Raw genomic sequence first — 20,612 nt, 5'->3', positions numbered from 1 at the left:
TTTAAGACATTTAGCTATTCGATAACCATAGTTGAATAGTAGGTTTCTTTTAACCTGTTGGACTGCTCAACATAAAGAAAAATAACCACAATGTAATAAATAAGCCTTAGAAAGCTTAATCATTTAAAACAAATATAAATTCCATTCACGTTTCCAAGATGTGTAACTGCGAAATAGGTCTTCCAAATTAAAGACTCTACCCTTACTTGATTACAACAGTAAAAGGAACACATTACGTTAATTTTTGGTAGTGTTGCATCTTTGGCCAATGTATAAACATAAATAAGTAATATAAACAACAGATCCATCCAGTGATTACAGTTATTGAAACATATATGATGCACCATCAAAATAATGGAACTTGCCGAAAAATCAAGTATCCTGTAGACAGAGCTAAGTGTTATTATCACTGGTGTTCGATAATATAAGGAATTATGTTATAGTATTTATAACTGAGGAAAACCTTGGACAGAAGCTGAAAATAGTTTCAGCTTTTGCTTCGGAAATTCTCACTGAAGCCAAGTGGAAAACAAGGTATCATTTGCTATTGGTGGTTTTTAGCTGATACTAACCAATCGTGCCAGTGAATACATGCATCAAAACCAAACAAAAATGCATAAATGCTAAAAGGGATAAGCAAATCGTATTGCTTGAAAAAGTTAACCTATCAGCAGAGTGTGTCCATTATTAAATATTCATGACTCATTCAGGCCAGGATAGCTAAAAAGTAATCCATGTATAAATAAAGCATCCGCATTGCCACAACTATCCTTAGGCTAAAGACAGTCCTTAAGCAGAAATCAACAACCCTTTTATATATTAAATCACACACACAATGAAAACAAATAAAAATATGTAGCTGACTAGTCAGGCCTCCAGCGAGGTCATCATTAACTGTAAAATATGAATCTTCACTAAACAAAAACTAGACCAAAAAGTTCATCATCCCTAGAACTCCATAAGACAAAAGCCAGAAAAAGTTTTTTTACTTTTACTTGTAACTAAGAACATAGAACAAGACACATTCTCATATGATGGGGCAGCAAGTAAATCGACTTATTCTCAGTTGGTGAACCCATCTGTTATTAACCAATGACACTGGAGAATATACTTATCAGCACCAATCAAAAATATCTGTATAGAGAACGGATAATCGTTTTATATAGGGAGCAGACAATCATTTGTAATGCTCCATGGAAATATATACCTTTATCGATCTATCAACACATTCAAACACATAAGAAATATTTCATGTTATCTGCTAAATATCATAGACAACAATGAAGGTTACGAAATATAATAAGCATTAACAAAGAGCAATTTCCCTTAATGCAAAGGGTTGCTCACACTTAGAAAACACAAAATACAATAAACTCCAAATCAATATAAACCAATCAATAAAAGAGAAAAAAAGAAGAAAAAAAAAGAGAAAAGCAAAAAAGAACTTGCGTGGCATCAGTCGAATGTGTAGATTTAAATAAAATGTCAGTCAACAATTTGGTAGGCATATAAGCCACTATGTTGGTCAAACTATATATATATATATATATATATATATATATATATATATATATATATATATATATATATATATATATTTATAGAAATGTCCTAGTCCTAAGAATAATTAAATGCAAGTAAAGGAGAAATGAATGGTAAAATTGTGAATATATGAATGATATAAAAAAGTAAATAATATCCATGATGGCACAATGGTAATGATGTATTTTTTAAAAAGGTAGCCTAAGATGGTGAACCTCTAACAGCTTAAAAGGTTAGTTGTGCCCAATACTACAGTGGAAAATGTCTTAAAACAAGAATTACTTCTTGTGGGTGATAGTATTCCTTCTGGTTTTTAACACTGGTTTCAGTGGAACTATGGTATTGAGCCCAGGGGGGTGATTTGCTCTCATGTTAGTGATCCAGCAGAGTTATCGTAGTTCAGTTCGATTCTGGACATCTCCTCCTCTGTTAATCTGGATAAGAACTTCAATAGCTTTAAAAAGAAAGTGATGGGTATGGTTTTGACTATGTGCATAGCAAGCACATTATTTGATTCCTTTTGTCGTATATCTCTTAGATGTCATAGTATATGATCTTTGAAACACTGGTCTGTCTTCCCAATGTAGAAAGCACTACAATGGCAGCAGGTAGCTAAATATACTAGGTGCACTCTTGTGCAATCTGCATAAACATTACATTTATATTGTTTATTCATATGGGGAAGAAAAAATGTGTTGGAACTATCAATAAAAGGACAGGCTTTACACTTTGGCACTTAAAAGTGTGCTTTCTATCCAAACATATTGAATGAGAAGTGAAGCCATTCTTATTACATAGAAGCCTTTTTATGTTTTTCTTGTTTTTATAAAGGAACTTTGGTTTGTCATCTACCACCTTTTTGATTTTTTCATCCATTGTTAATATTGACCAAAACTTTCTTACTACTTCACAGACTTGTTTGTTGTCAGAGCTATAGGTCAACATGCATTTTAGCTGTGGAGGTTGATTAGTAGTGGTGATAGCTTCCTGTTGTAATGGAATAATCTTTTGGAAAAGTAAGGGCAGCCTTTGCCTTTTCTTATCTCCTGAAAATTTTGTTTAAGTGATAGGTTCCTACCTGTATAAGATCTTTCCTTTAGATACTTCTGTATATTGTGCTGCTCCTTCATCAATTCTTCATCATTGGTTCATAGTCCTAAAGCTCTTAGGACCTGATTTTCATAAATATGTTTGAAAATATGTCCTGGATGCATACTTTGTTTATGCAGATAGTGGTTCCTCCAAGTAGCTTTTCTATGAATTCCTGTACTTATGCCTTCTTTTGGGTGAAAACGAATCTTTACGTCCAGGAAGTCAATCACTTCATTTGAAGAATTAGCCTTGAATTCAGGAAAGTTGGTACTTTCATTAAAGTAATCAGTAAAACTATTCAGCTCATCCATTTGTCCTTTCCACAAGATAAAAATATCATCGATGAAATGACCATAATATAACAAATGTGAACTCCATAAGCTGTTCTCGGTGAAGATTTTATTGTGCTCCCATTCGGCTAGCACCAAATTTGAATAACTATTGGCACATGGGGTGCCCATTGCCACTCCCCACGTTTGTAGGTAAAAATCATCACCATAAACAAAGATGTTATTCTCAAGGACTAATTCCAATAACGTACATGTGGGTTCTACTGTAATTTCATTCCTTAACAGGAAAGATATCCATGGTTACTAATAAAAGATAGTCAAATTCTGTCAGATGATTAATTCGCCTGAAGAAATCACTCAAGAAATTACCTGTATCTTTCTGAACTGTCCATGCAAATGGTAGGGCTTTTTTCAGCTCATTCTCTACAAAAACAGAAAGAGATTCCGTTATCCACTCTCTTCCTGAAACAATGGGTTGTAGAGGTGGGTCATGGAGGTTCTTATGGATTTTGGGTATGCCACTTATGCTAGGAAACAAAGGATTAGGGGTATCAAAAAACTCATGTTACTACTGAGTGATGCACCTTTCCATTAATAGCTCATATAGAAGACTACAAAAGAGATCAATCCTGGTCATAACTTCTCTCTTATTCAGTTTTCTATATGTATGCTGATCTTCCAACATGGTTAACATTTTGTTCCTGTACCATTCTGCTTCCATTACAACTATACAGCCTCCTTTATTCGCTAGTTTTATAACCAAGTTATCCATCTGTCTCAATTGTCTTAAGGCTTCATTTTCTTTATCTGTCATGTTATAAAAAGAGCCTTTCGTTTTGTTAGTAGAATTCCTTATTTTAGATATCTCTTCTTCACATAGTCTCAGGAATAACTCAACTAGCAGAGGATTAGGTGGAGTAAAAGTGCTTCGTTTTTTAAGTTGATATGGTTCATGGGTGTTTTCTTGACCAAAAATACATTTAAGTGAAACATTTCTGCAAAAGAGTCTGATATCTGTCATGAATTCATTCAGATCAGATGACAAAGATGGTATGAAGCTCAGACCCCTACTTAATAAGGTCATTGCTTCATGGCTCAACTCGGCCTGTGAGATGTTAACTACTAGGTTAGATGGAGTCTCATTCATATCATGAATTTCTTGCGTTTCTGCTCTTGACTCTGTGCTCTTTGAGTCTTGTAATTGTTCTGATTCATAAAAACTGGCAAAGGCCAGTTCACAGGTGTATGCACTACTCCATATCTAGGTCTAGATGTAGTAGTAGTTGCACATCTTTGAAACGTGAATGGAATTTATATTTGTTTTAAATGATTATGCTTTCTAAGGCTTATTTATTACATTGTGGTTATTGTTCTTTATGTTGAGCAGTCCAACAGGTTAAAAGAAACCTACTATTCAACTATGGTTATTGAATAGCTAAATGTCTTAAAAGTTAAACAGGTGTTCCGAGTGGTGCATCAGGCTTTTATGGCCCTTTACGATTTGACATAAAAAATAAAAAAAATAACATATATTTAGCACCAAGATCTTTAGTTACGAAACCATTTTAAATCAATGTGTTAGGTCATAAGCTGCTGCTTTGATAAGATCACTGGACATGTTAAAACCAATAAGAAACATGATTTAATGAACTTGCATGATGTTTATGATTGGTCAGATGCGAATTATTCTTTAATATTAAGATTTCTATTGGTTACTTGTTTTTTAAAAAATGTAAGCATCAGTCCTAAAATTTTACAATCTGAAGAAGGCTAGTTGACGAAAGCGCTTATCAGACTTGAAAGGACTTATTTTATAGTTTTATTTTATCTGTTGTTCTACAATAAAACTTTGTTTTTTATCTACATTTTCACATTGGAATTTTTGCCGTGGTGGTTTACCGAAGGTTTACTCCGCTTCATTTCCATTTTTCCATCGGTATCCTTTAACAGTGTAAGAATAGTTTTTTCTTGTTTTACAATAGGCAGAAGGAGGCTTTCCCAGTATGCCATGGCCTTGGCAAAGAGGCAACACATAGCACATACACTGACACAAGAGGAACCCAGAAAATAACACCTCTCTCTGACTCTCACATAGAGTAAAATAGATGCCAAACATTATACTACCTGTGCTCAACCATGTGTAGGGAGTGTACTATGTGCATCCAACATAGGCAGCCCTGCAGCACCACTGTCAGTACTGGGACACCCACAAGGTAAGTGACTCACACATGCCAGTCAGGGGGGTTCACATACCCAACAACAGTCACAGCCAACAGGACAGGTGTAGACAAACACAAACAGAGGCTGTGCTATGGCCTCTGAAAGAGACCTATGGGTAACCTCCACTCTCCAGGCCTACACAGACAGACTACAGCAGGTCAGGCAGTGGGACATCAGTTCTGAAGGGTAGGAAGTCAGAAATGAATATGTAGGTAAATAAAAGCTAAGATCTGTAGTACAATTGTATGCCTCTAGTCAGCATGATAGGTAAGACTACAGAATGAAATAGAGTACCTGACATACCAGTACAGTCATAGCAAATGTGTACAAGTGTCAGGTGTGACCCCCCATCCTATGTAGACATGTAGTAAAAGTCAGGTGTGCCCCCCATCCAATGTAGAATGTAGTAACAGTCAATGCCAAATGATCGACGGATACCCTGCAGAAACAGTATGCTACCTGTAGGTGTACAATGCATAGGTCAGCACTGCAGTACAGACTACCTGGACATGATCCACACATTCAATACAGACGGGCATACTGGGCATGCTCACACACTTAGAGAAATTAAGGGAATGTCAGTCAACAACATACTGAAAGGTCATAATGGGCATGCTCACACACTTAAACACATGAAGGCCATGTCTGCAAACACCAGTGGACCAGACATATCTGGCAGTTGCAGATGTTAGTGCAGACACTCCTCAGTATGCTCCACACATGCTTTGCACACACAGTGGACAGGAATACAGACATATATCTGAGGACAACACACTATAATAAGCCAAAGGTAGACATACATAGATTTGTGAAAGAGGGTGACTGTGACAAGGAGCCATCCAGGCCTGTTCCACCCAGCACACAGCCAAAGGGCCACAACCACATGAGGTTCAGATGTCACTCACTGTAGATACTAGCCACCAGTATCTGTCTGCATTACAGACTATGTGGTGCACATGCTAGCTGTGCAACATGACTGTACAAGGAAGTACTCATCTAGCAGCTATATACATGTACCTTTGGAATGACCCTGTGTGTTCCCGCATGTGGTGTGTCAACCTCTAGATGAATGGGTTATTGCCCATGCACACACACTGCCCTCCCCATAGCCCTTCTATGACAAGCCTGCTGAAGTCATTCACTGGGAAATAAACCTTTGGGAGAGTTGTAGTCCAGTAATCTCCATGGTGCATCCCATAACTGTGTACTGTTATAGTGTGATAAACTAGTTAGGTTGGATTTCCAATCCCAGACATGGCAACTGTGTGTGTGTGTGTGTGTGTGTGTGTGTGTGTGTGTGTGTGTGTGTGTGTGTGTGTGTGTGTGTGTGTGTGTGTGTGTGTGTGTCCCTAACTGTGTAGAGAGCAATGCTTTTTAGGGTAGTCACACTCCCTACAATTCAAATGCTCTATTTTGCAAGGCTGCTGATGTCATCCACCTAGAGATACACCTCTGGGAAGGTTGTAGCCCAGTAATCTCCCTAGCGCATCCTATGGCTGCATATTGCTGTAGTGTGATAAACTAGTTAGATAGGAGCTCTAATCCCAGATGTGGCAAGAGTGTGTGTGTGGGTAGTCAGACTCCCTACAATTCAAATGTTCTACTTTGGCAAGGCTGCTGATGTCATCCACCTAGAAATACACATCTGGGTAGGCTGTAGACCAGTAATCTCCATAGTGCATCCTATAACTGCATACTGATGTAGTGCGATAAACTAGTTAGGTAGGAGTTCTAATCCCAGACTTGGCAAGTGTGTGTGTGTTTGTGCGTGTGTCTGTTTGACTCTGTCTGTGTAAAAAGCAATGCTTTTTAGGGTAGTCACACTCCCCATAATTCAAATGCTGAACTTTGGCAAGGCTGCTGATGTCATCCACCTAGAAATACACCTCTGGGAAAGTTGTAGCCAAGTAATCTCCATAGCATGTCCTATAACTGCGTACTGCTGTGGTGTGATGGAATAGTTAGGTAGGAGTTCTAATCCCTGACCTGGCAATTGTGTGTCTGTGTGCATAAAGAGCAATACATTTTAGGCTAGTCACACTCACTACAATTCAAATGCCCTACTTTGGCAATCCTGCTGATGTCATTCACTGTGAAATACACCTTTGGGGAACGAGAACTCCAGTAATCTCCATGGTGCATCCTATAACAGCATCATGCTGTAGTGTGATATAGAACTCTGGTAGGGGTTCTATCCCTACACAAGGCAATGGTGGATGTTTTGTGTGTGTTTCTATGTTTGTGTAGGGAGCAATGCGTTTTAGGCTAGTCACACTCACTACAATTCAAATGCCCTACTTTGGCAATCCTACTGATGTTATTCACTGGGAAATACACCTTTGGGGTAGGGGAGCTCCAGTAATTTCTGTGACGTGTACTATAACATTGTAGTTCTATAGTGTAATATACTAGCTAGGTAGGAGTTCTAATCCCAGTGTGTGTGTGCATGTGTGTGTGTGTGTGTGTGTGTGTGTGTGTGTGTGTGTGTGTGTGTGTGTGTGTGTGTGTAACAACTGGACTCAATGTGAAGTAGGTTTTGCAAACTTTTTTTATGGTGGGCCACATATATATCACAATGTCCACCATACATGGATAATAGATGTGAAATAGCCAAGAGGCTGGTGTACAAATCCATGCCCCTAAATGTGACATCAATGCCAGATGAGCAATGTTAGTAAGCTTTGTATTACCCAGGGTACACTCTCAATCCATGTCACACACACACACACACACACACACACACACACACACACACACACACACACACACACACACACACACACACACACACACACACACACACACTTGCCTAGGCAACAGCCGCTATGTTAGTACTACGCTGCATATTTCCCCCGATAGTAACCATGGTGTAATTGCAGTGGGCTACAGAAGGCATGGCACCCTGTCCATCAGCCCAATAGGCATGTACACGCCAACAGTGCACCTTCTCCATGTTCATCACTGGACACCTGCAACACCTGTGGTGCCATCAAATGTGACCCACAAAGGACATAACATGCCTGAAACACAAATCCCTGTATGGACAGATGCAACTGACAACAGGGAATACTGGTATTATGCTATCAATGTAGGTGTAGGGCCAACCCACTGTCCATGAACAGTTCCCATCACATGAGGCCAGGACTGGCACATCTGATGATAACGAGCAGTGTACACAATATAGGCCAGACACCCCAGATACCGTTCCACATGTCACTGTACAAGCATGTGGGAGGTATGCACATCCCAGACACTGTCCATATCATGGACTAAGGAACACATACATGGCAAGTAATGCACAGCGTTGGCCACATGCAATAGTCACCCAGGTGACTGGATGGTGAATACAATACCACCTGTGTGGGCACCTCCAGACACTACAGCCCTGACCACAATGCAGACCATTATCATGTGGCCTGATGCCAAGGTATACCCATTACCTAGCCTTGTGTAGCCATCTGATACCATCAACCACAATAAACCTGTGAAGCAGTGCACACATGCATGTCAGTACTGGCACCCATGCCTGTGTGGGTGGTGTATGATGCGTATGATCACAGTCACACTCAATACAACCCCCATTGGCATACTGAAGCATGCAGTCTGATGTCAGACACCTCCACATACCCTTTGCACATATAATCTCCATATGACCCCTGTGGTGCATGTGATACCTGCACAGTACTGTGTTGTGGCAATCCCACTAGTGATGAGTTGTATTCCTGACCCTGCCAAGTGTGGCAATGTGTGTGCACCCCTGTGAGAGTATAGCTGTGTTGATGCTGACACCTGTTCATGTGGGCAGGCACAGGTACTAAGCCTACCACATAGCTACCATATCCCTGTTGCAGATGTCACTCGCCATCACATATATGTTCTGAGGGCCCCCCAACATGTTACCTATGTAGCACATCCAATAACTGCATGGACATGTGACAACACTGCATAGTCATCAGGGGTTTGATACCCTGTACTGGTAGGCGTGTGACACAAACATGCGTAAGTTTTACTCTCCCACCTCTCCCTGGCTTTTCTGTGCCTCTGTCTGCCTCTCTTACTCCCTCTTTGGTGGATATGGAGACTTACACCTGCTTTGCTTAGGCAATTGCATGTGTATTTTAAGTGATGCTCAAGATCAGCTAATGGTCTTTGCAAGAATTGCAGCCTTCCTCTTGCTGATTGCATGTGGAACAGCTGTGGTAACATTCCCATAGCCATTTGCATGGAAACACACACCAGTATCTAGGAACATCATGTTGCTGTTGGGCCTTTCATTCACTGTGAGCAGGAACGCGATCTGTTTAGCAAACAGCATCTCAGATGGATTGGGGTGTACCTCTAACAACATACACTGTGGAGACAGGCCAACACACAGGAGGGGGATGTGCCTGACATAACTACAGACTGTAAGTGCTGCTATACTGCATTTGTAGTAATGTTGGTTTAACTGGGTGTGTGTAGATATGGCTGTCCTACATGTTTACATACCTGCCATGTTAGTGCTATGTTAATGAGGGAACACCCATCTGTAGGGCCATCTGCAGACTGGCCAGTGTGTGGTGCCTTTTGTTTCAGGTGTTACCCACTGAGCACCTATCTGTGAACTGCAGAAGGTAGTGTGAGGATTGAAGTCTGTAGATGGTGACAGCCGTGAGAGTTACTGACTTCAAATCCCTCATAGGACATATAGTGCAACAAACCCTATTACAACAGTAAATGTATGAGGTTATCACAGCAACATGCCAATATTGGCCCTGTGTATAAGCCTCCTGCCACAACCCTGACAACCTTTATACATATGTCATGCAGTAAGGGCTGCATATATACTGTACATCATAATTAGTGACATCATATCTGGTAACAAACCAGTGAGATATCAGATGGCTACACATGTAATGTATAGTAGGGGTTGTATTTGATGACATAACCTGGAAATTCTGTGGTTGTGTGTACAGTACTGAGGTCTGTGTACTTATGGTGATTGTTGGCAGTGTGTGTATTGTTAATATGTACATTGGACTGTGTACAGACTGTGGTAGATGTTATTGTGCTTGGTTCTGTTCTATCTGATGCTACATGCTGCTCCACTGTATGTTACCATATCAGCTTACATGTTTGTAGGGCCATACACTCACATGTCCTATATCACAGACAGGCAGCGGACCACACTGTGTAGCAGCCCAGTATATGTAGGGTTAGTGTGTGGGTGGCACATATGAGGTTGGTGTTGAACAGATAGTCCATATACTGTAATAATATGCTAGCATGCCATATGTAGCTGTGGCTGTGTTCACATTGGTTGTGGTGATGCACATGCACACAGGTGTATGTTACTTCATGCCATGGCATGCCTGTAGAGCCTGCTATGCCATACAGACTGTTCTGTGTGTCAGTGTGCTTGTGATGGTGTCAGTTGTGCCTTGTTATGTAACAGTTACTTTCCAGTGTGTCAACTGAGGTCTTTGCCCCCAGGGATTGTCTGCAGAGTGTAGTTAGAGGCTGCTGTACTATACACCTGTATTACTTACTATTGATTGTCTGGTATCCTGTGGCCCAGTCTGTCTTTACTGTTGTACTACTTGATGGCCTTGGCCTGGACAGCAACATTTAACATTTCCAGACTACTGTATTACTATACCTGTTTCACAGTTGCATTACTCAGTCTATATGGCTGTCTGTGTCTAAACAGCTATATGATATGGCATATACAACTGTAATAGTACACCAATAAAGCTTTCCCATTTATGCACACCAGTGTGTGGTGTGAGAGCCTTTGATAGCTCTGTGGGTATATGTTGCAGGCAATAAATGTCATTTGTATGGGTGGCTCATACAGTCTCCAGTTGGTAAGGTGGTAACTGTAGGAATAGTGGCTGTTCCATATTGTGTGCACGTACTATATGTGTAACTTAATGTACATATCTGTGTGTGTGTATGTATAGTTACATATATCTATATAAATATACATATGTATACATATATATGTATATCTGTATCTGCATATATATGTCTGTGTATATGTCTCCTAGGGTGCCCATGCCGTGTCTGGTCCTGGTTATGGGATCTGCAACACTTGGTAGTGTATTGCAGGAGGGAACATGTTTGGCTGTTTGGGTGGGTATATCTATTCGTACAAGATGCATATTGTTTGGGCCCTCTCAACCCCATTAACGTTGCATGTGGACATATATGTTTTTGTTATTTCCCCATTATCTACGGATGTATGTATATACCTATATATAAAATATATATATATATATATATATATATATATATATATATATATATATATATATATATATATACATATATCTGCTGACATATATAACCTGCCTTATATATTTAGACATATAGCTGTAGACATACATATATATAGATGGAGGCATTTGCATGTATATATGTTCATGTATATTTATATATATGTATATATTTCTATAGATATATATATCTACATATATAGATATGTTGTATCTGTATAGATATTAATATATTTACACACACATGCATCTAAATGTTTGATTACATTCTCTGTACTGTTGAATGACTGGGCTGGATGATATGTTTTTGAAAACATCAGGTTTATATATATCTGACATGGCATAGTGGTAAATCACTTTTGTTATGGTGTGCAGGGTCCTGGATTTGAGCCTTGCAGAGACTGTTTATTTTGTTGCTGGGCAGAACACAGGCCTTTGGATACAAAGTGATTAAGGCACTTTAAAGCAGTTGTAAGTGGGTTTTCAAGGGTTTGCACGGAGATAAACACTGCTAACTTCCGGTTACAGTTTCTTATACTCTGTCAGCTTCTGAATTGCTTAACATGTGTAGTCATTGCTTACCCCCATGCAAACAGACTTAAACCCACTTACTGCTGCTTAAAAGTGCTTACTCCTGCTTACCCCCAAGCTAATTTCTTTAAAAAAAAAGAAAAAGGGGTTGATACGAAAGTGGTGAAAAAAGGGGCACAAAGAGGGAAAGACAGTAGGGACAATAGCCAGGGATGTGCAGGAAGGGTGTAGGGAAGGTCCATAGCTGCTCATTTCTTCTACAGCAATAGCTGTGCATATACACTGAATTTGGAGGTAGACTTGGACACTCAAACCTCTGGGAGTGGGTGAGGACAGCAATATGTTGTGATGCCAATTAGACTGGATTACATGTGTCCAGTGGACATGTGTGCAAAATGGACAGCTATGTATGGGGCAAGATTTTTTTGTGGGAACAGATTGCCCTTTTTTTTCAGGTGAGAGTGTGATGTTGGGAAGGGGTAGTTGGTATATTGGACTTCTATTAACAGGCTCATATCCCCAGGTATAGTAGACACACCACATCCTCTTGGCTCCAATTCTAATGACCCTACACAAACAGCAAATGCTTTTAATACTTTATTTACTTCAGCTGTACAAAATTTAGCTAATCAACAAAATCCAGATACTGCCAACTTGCCCGCTACCAACCCCACACCCCCTCCATTCCACCTAGAACCAATACCCACCTCCTATATCTCTTCCTTACTTCAAAAACTTAAACCTTCTACCCCCTCAGCTGATAATTTACCAGGGGAATACCTCCAACTAGGTGCCACAGCTATTGCCTACCCCATCTCTATACTTATTAATAGAACAATTAAAGAAAGTACTATTCCATCTATATGGAAAATCTCTCATATTATTCCTGTTCACAAAGGAGGTGATTCTGCTGATTACTCAAACTGCTGTCCCATAGCTCTACTATCTCCACCGGCCAAAATTATGGAAAAATGTATCCATAAACAATTAATTTCCCACCTTATCCACCATAATCTCTTATCCAACTGTCAGCATGGCTTTCTTCCTTTCCACAGTACTACCACTGCCCTTCTTTCTTTTGCCAACCGTATCAACAAAAATCGCAACAATAATTCCCTGTCGTCAGCACTCTTTGTAGACCTTTCAAAGGCCTTCGACATGGTCAACCATAAACTTCTACTTCACCTTTTAAAGTCCCTATCTCTTGATAATTCTGCCCTGAACTGGTTTACATCCTACCTGGATAACTGAAAACAAGCTGTACTCTGGCAGAATAATCTTTCTGAACTCCTTCCTACATCCCTAGGGGTCCCACAGGGCTCTATCTTAGGTCCACTACTATTCTCCATTTTTATCAATGATCTTCATCTCTCTGTTCCCTTCTCCACCTGCATTCAATATGCTGACGATTCCACAATCATTTGTTCAGCATCTTCCCAAACTGAACTTCTTTCTCTCACGCAAAAATCATTCACCACTATAGAAAAATGGTTCTTAAACCATTGTCTTCTCCTCAACCCAAAAAAAACAAATTATTACTCTTTACACCCTCACACTCATCTCCCCCTCTTCAGTTTACCATGAAATCTAATAATAGTACCATTATATCTCCTGAGACTACCACCAAACTTCTTGGTATCACAATAGATAACCAACTAAAATTCAGCACTCACATACACACTACAATACAATCTACTAGCAAAAAACTAGGATCCCTGTATAGAATCAAACAATTTCTTACACCACTAGCCAGAACTACAATTGCAAGAACTCACTTAATCTCTACCCTATTATATGCCTCCCCCATTTATACCAACTTGTCTCAAAACAATCTTAAGAAACTAGCTAGATCATATAATAACATTGCCAGGTTTGCCACTAACTCACCATATAGGACTCATCACTGTCAGAATCTTAAACAACTAGGCTCGCTAGAGTTACCTCACCTTTTACAATTCAACCAACTTATTATTGCCCATAAAGTCCTTCATCAACCCAATAACACCCCAATTCTCTCCACACTCATAACACCATATTCTAACTTAAAAAAAAAATTACGCTCTACTAATAAAATGCAGATGCAAACTACTTTCTCTTATAACTCTGCAGGAGTCTCTCTCTTTTCTAACTTTGTTGGGAAAATATGGAACCACTTACCTACTGACCTTACAGCTATTACATCTCTCCCTCTATTCAAATCTAACCTTAAACATTTCCTCTCCAACCATTGGTTATGTTCTTGTAATAACCCTGACTAATCTCTCCTCTCTTGCTTTTCCTAAGTACTACCCTGTTTTCCTTCAAAATTTCTTATTTAAACTTATTTCTTAGAACTGCTTGACTCACTGACCTTTTTACTCTCTAGCTTCTCAACCTAACCCACCTACCTAACTATCCTTTCAAGTGTTGTCTTATCCTGTAGATGTCTCTACTATCCTTTATTTCCCTATCTCTTCACTAATATTTTCCTTCTTATCATTTGAATATAATTAAGTCCCATTATACTATGTACCAATCTTATTTTTTCCTAATGTATTGTGATACATTATTGTACTGTTGATCTAACTAACTTGTGATATTAAATGCTTTGTGTACTTGGAGCTTTTCTCCTCGCGCCTCCACTGAAAAAGGACATGTATCCAGTTGGACTAGCCCGGTCAACAAATGTAAAATAAATAAATAAAATAAAAAATAAAATATATTTGGGGAGGTAGGTTGGGTAGGTTAACACACAAGACAAACAAGATGCATACAGGGGCGGTATATGACACATGTGGGGGGTAAACACCTTGATGGGGAGGGGTGTTGGGATATCAGAAGCCAACAAGCCCCCTAGTAGTAACAGTGGGGCTGAGGTCCCCATCCATGGGCAGTCACCACTGCACCTTCACAGCCACAAAGGTGGTTGTGTTGGGGGATGAGTTGCAGTGCCAGGCTGACTCTCTAATCACAACATGCAGCCCTCGAACTGGTGTAGAATATCACCAAACTGTTGGTCAATCTCTCTATGCACCACAGCCCTGACCTGGCGACAGGTGACAGGTGCCTGTCCACGCCCACTCCCAGGGGGGGCGAGCCCCATCCCCTAAAGCAGTTCCCCCTGAAGGTGGTGCAGAACCAATGGACAGGGAAGTCCTGAGTTGGGCCTCAGACATGCTGGTGCCCGGTGCCACAGCCAGCTGAGGTGGGACAGGTAGGTCCACTGGGACCAGAATTCCCAAGCGTACTATAGTGTTTAGATTTCATCATATGTGGGTTAGTAATAGTCAACACGTTGCAGGATTAGGTATAACAGCATGCATAGATATTCCCATTAACCCAGACACCAGATATGGAACAGTTGCAGGGCAAACAAAACAGATGCATATATGGGACCACAGTGGTAATAAGAACAGCATGCAGGTACATTGATGGCACGATGCCACCAATGTTGGAATAATTCAATATAGCACATGCATGGGAACCATTAAAATATTTATCAAACAATTGGACATTATCAGAGTCATTGCATGCCAATTGGGGTGGGTATGTTGATTATCACTGGAGATATGGTGGGGGGGGTGTCAATTAACAACTAGTATGTTCCTGTAATCTACATTACTTTCCTAGTCAGTGCTGTTATCAGTACCTTACAAGTCTTACTACACTACCCTATAGCCTTAGTTTGTACAGTGATATGGCTGTTGTCATCATTACACATGAACCGGTTTTACCTGCAGTATACACCTCTTGCCTGGTATACCTGTGGAAGGACTGTTTGTTAACACTAACTAACTGTTTCTACACATACTCCCGGATTCCGGGTTGATGTTTTGCATATAGCTATCCAACTCTTTCTGCACAAACTCTGGCCAAATGTTGATCACATGCTGGTGTGCCAGGACATATCTAGAATATTGCTGTCTTCCACCTTTAGTGACCTGACACACACATATGCATGCTTTCCTACACAGTGATATTATGTAGCACAGTGTGGGTGACAGTGACTAGTGATACTTTATTATTCAGAGAAACTGCAACATTCATAATTCCCTACAATACGAGAGTGAACCCCACCAGTACAGGTTATAATGGTCTGTATTCCTCAGCACAGTGTTCGCATCCAACATACCAGTGGGAGTAATGTTTGTTAGCACTACCTGACTGTTGCCACACAAAGTTCCAGATTACACATTAGTATTATGCACATACATCTCACTCTGTTAATGTACACACTCTGGTCACAGCTTGACAACATGGGAGTGTAGATAGAACATACTTGAAATATTACTCTCCTAACTATTTTGGGGGATGCTACAGTGAAAGGTGTGTTCTCACAGATGTTTGACAATCACTTGTATTCCCTGTTTGCTGGCTAAACATCTGTGATCATCCCACAGACTTACCAGGGGGACAGGGAGACAGGCAGCAGATATGGGCACATATACTGGACATCCTGGCCTCACCTGTACAGTTGTGGGGTATGATTGTGTATGCAGCCTAATTCCACTCCCAGGATTCAGACAATGGCTGTGTCTTCTACAACTTAAACACTGTCCACCACAGTTCTGTCTGCTATATAGATATTGCTATATATCTCCTATCTGCTATTTTTTTTTTTTTCAAACTCTCGATTAGGATACACCACCTCGCTCTCCCCTACTGGGCTGGTTACGCAATAGTGCTGCTTTGCTCACCCCCTGTACTCCTCTCCTGAAGGTTCGTCTCTACCTCCCGAATTATACGGACTCCATTCTGCAAAAGCCAAGTCAGCCTACCTGGACTTTTCCTGCTCACTAGTCTGGGCCTACCTGAAAAAAACCTCAGTGTGGAATCCCTTACCTATTTTTCCTCAGTAAATTACTCCTCTCCTGAAGGTCCGTCTCTACCTCCCGAATTATACGGACTCCATTCTGCAAAAGCCAAGTCGGCCTACCTGGACATTTCCTGCTCACTAGTCTGGGCTTACCCGAAAAGAACTTCAGTGTGGAATCCCTTACCTATTTTTCTCAGTAAATTACTCCTCTCCTGAAGGTCTGTCTCTTCCTCCCGAATTATACGGACTCCATTCTGCAAAAGCCAAGTCGGCCTACCTGGACATTTCCTGCTCACTAGTCTGCGCTTACCCTAAAAAAACCTCAGTGTGGAATCCCTTACCTATTTTTCTCAGTAAATGTATGTAGCCTTACACCAAACTCTATTATCTAAACATCCTTATTTACTAGCCTGTCCCTCAGTGTGTGTGACTCAGCAGCCTACCGTAGACCACAAAAATCCCCCTCTAACTGGTACTTACTGACCTCCAGCCTCCTATCCCATTTATTGCATCCCACTGGAGATTTACCCTCTTATTTCTTTTACCTCTACTTTTCTTTACCATAGTCACGTGCCCATTTGCTCTATTTTATTCCCCTATCCCGCTCTACCTGCCTTTTCTCCTCTCTCCACTAGCTGGCAGCACCATCCCACCTTTTGCCTTTTGCCTACTCTTATTCTATTTTAATTTTTTTCTTTTTTATCCATCTTCACCTCTAAATATTTCTAAAGCCAACTATCCCACAACTTTACTCTACTTTACCAACCTTATATATTTTTTTCTTCCCCTGTGTTGCTCTATCTCTATCAAATTTCACCCAGCCTTACAGTACTTTCGCGTACTTACCTCAGCTCTTACCTGCAGTGACTGATACTTTTTCAGCTGGACTGTTATGCCCTGTTGCTCTACTCCTCCTTGATCATTCCCTCCCACCTCTCTCCCCTAGCAAACTCCCAGCACGCCCTTTCTACCATATTTATCCCCTCCCCCTCTACCTACCACCTCCCCAGAATTTACTTCTAGACGCCACTACCTCTTTGGCACCATTTTTTTCGAACTCCTGATTAGGATACACCACCTTGCTCTCCCCTGCTGGGCTGGTTATGCGGTAGTGCTGCTTCGCTCACCCCCGGTATGTTTTTGTAGAGAATAACAATTCTTTTTACTGCTCTGATGTTGTTAGGGATGAATTTATCTGCCAAATTTGCCTAATGTTGTTTAATTGCGTTTGTTTGAGCTAATGCTCTGATGCTTATTTTAGAATGCTGTCTTCAATTGCCTGTTTAAATGTGTTCTCTTAAACTCATTGCTCTGATGTTTTGTAGTAAAGGAATTTAACTGCTAGTCTACACTTTGCTTTGCTTAAATGCGATTTCTAGAGAAGAAATTAACTGCTGGTCTGGAAACTGCTTTGTTTTAATTGTATTAATTTTGAACTGCTCTGTGATTAGTACTCGGCTCAACTGGGACAAACAGGTGCAGTTTTTCACCCTCCCCTTGGTTTATTTTGTACTTTGCAGCTGTTTCAGATATTTTTCTTCCCCTCGGCGCTTAGTAGCGACTATACTTCCCCCTGAGTTAGTGCCTAAGAAAAGGATGTCATTAGCGACCTTTCCTGCTGCATGCAGTTTGTACCTAACGGGTCTGTGAGCTCTGTGATTGCTGCAGGAGCTTCTCCTTTTATTCTGCCACTGACTCCAGGTCTGTGAGGTCTGCGAGCGCAGTACAGGAGCCTCTCATATTTACTGTGTCAGTCAGTGAGCTTCTGCGAGTATTGCAGGAGCTTTTCATTTTATTCTGCCACTGACTCCAGGTGCTGCCTTTTATGCAAAGCCTTCCTAAAGGCGCTACCCATAACTCATACTGCAGCCTACATTTTATTTCCCTAGCCTACAGTGACTGCCCTCTAAGGCTTTACGGGAACTAACTCCTAAGCCTGTTAATATTATATTTTTGTAGTTGGTATGCCTTCCACCAAAGCGCACATCATTATCTCCTTCCCTTTGGTCACCAAGAACGGCTCCCAAACACTGTTTGGAATACCGTACTGTGCCGGTTGTTATCTTAATATTTTTCAACCCTGAACACCATTCCCTAAAGACCTAAGATTTTATTTTATCCATTTCTAACTTAGAACACCATCCTATAAGGCGTCATATTGTAACTACTCCAGAGCCTGCTTATCTGGTTTATCTTTTATCAAGAACGCCCCTTCAGGTGCTCAGAGTAAACACTCTTGTAGCTAATGCTCCCATTTCCTGCAACTCTAGCTACATTGTAGCACAAAACGCTACTGATGTGTTTCACCCACAGTTTCTTGATACATTTCCTCCTTTTAGAGGCATTTTTGAGCCTTATCACCTTATTTTAACTAACAGCTAGTATTTAGTATCTAGCTTATAATAACTATACAGTGCCTAGCCTATTTTACTTAGCTATTGTTATATATTTGCCTAGCCACTTTTTGAACTGCGGAGAGTCATATATTGCCTCCCTAGTTTATTCTACAAGTTTTGATAGATTGCTAAGGATTTTTCACACTTTGTCTGCCTACATTAATGTTTATTCCAACTCAGTTTATGGCATATCTTTACTTTAACAGTATTAATTACACTTCTCATATATTAAATTGCCTAGCCATCCTCTACACATTGTGTAGAGGTACAATGCATTTATAATTTGCTTCAAATGTATCAGTTTCCTGAACTTGTTATTGTACTACTGCATTTCTCTGCTCCCTTTACCAAACATCTTAATTTTTAGCTGCATTTGACTTTGGACTTTACTAGTTGGTAGTGATAATAATAAGACTTTCTATGCTGCTCTTTCTCCCTGTCTTCTCTTGCATTCTACTTCAACAGCAGTTTTTCTCTAATCTATATATACCCTTCTTCCAGACCTACTCATCACTTTTCTTCCTTACATTTTTCCTCTATATCTACTCCAACTTCTATATTGTCTAATACATACATTCCTCCTCTTCATCTCTTCTCCCTAATATTTATATTTGTTTGTTTTTCCCCTCTCTTTTTATAGTACTCCTCTCCTGAAGGTCCGTCTCTACCTCTCGAATTATACGGACTCCATTCTGCAAAAGCCAAGTCAGCCTACCTCGACTTTTCCTGCTCACTAGTCTGGGCTTACCCGAAAAGAACCTCAGTGTGGAATCCCTTACCTATTTTTCTCATTAAATGTATGTAGCCTTACACCAAACTCTATTATCTAAACATCCTTATTTGCTAGCCTGTCTCTCAGTGTGTGTGACTCAGCAGCCTACCACAGACCACAAAAATCCCCCTCTAACTGGTACTTACTGACCTCCAGCCTTCTATCCCATTTATTGCATCCCACTGGAGACTTACCCTCTTATTTCTTTTACCTCTACTTTTCTTTACCATAGTCACTTGCCCATTTGCTCTATTTTATTTCCCTATCCCTCTCTACCTGCCTTTTCTCCTCTCTCCACTAGGTGGCAGCACCATCTCACCTTTTGCCTTTTGCCTACTCTTATTCTATTTTAATTTTTTTCTTTTTTATCCATCTTCACCTCTAAATACTTCTAAAGCCAACTATCCCACAACTTTACTCTACTTTCCCAACCTTATATATTTTTTCTCTTCCCCTGTGTTGCTCTATCTCTATCAAATTCCACCCAGCCTTACAGTACTTTCTCCTACTTAGCTCAGCTCTTAGCTGCAGTGGCTGATACTTTTTCAGCTGGACTCTTCTGCCCTGTTGCTCTATCCCGCTCCGTTCACTCCCCTACCCTGCCCCCAATTCCCACCTGCCCCCAGTGCTCCTACATTTATTGCCATCCCATACTCCCTCCCTCTTACATCACACAATCCCATCACAACATTGCTACACCCTCTCCACCAACCACAC

Source organism: Protopterus annectens, chromosome 4.part0 (genome assembly GCF_019279795.1).
Source record: "Protopterus annectens isolate FY-2018-M chromosome 4.part0, PAN1.0, whole genome shotgun sequence".
Lineage (NCBI taxonomy): Eukaryota > Metazoa > Chordata > Ceratodontiformes > Protopteridae > Protopterus > Protopterus annectens.
Note: the sequence above shows the minus strand (reverse complement) of the source record.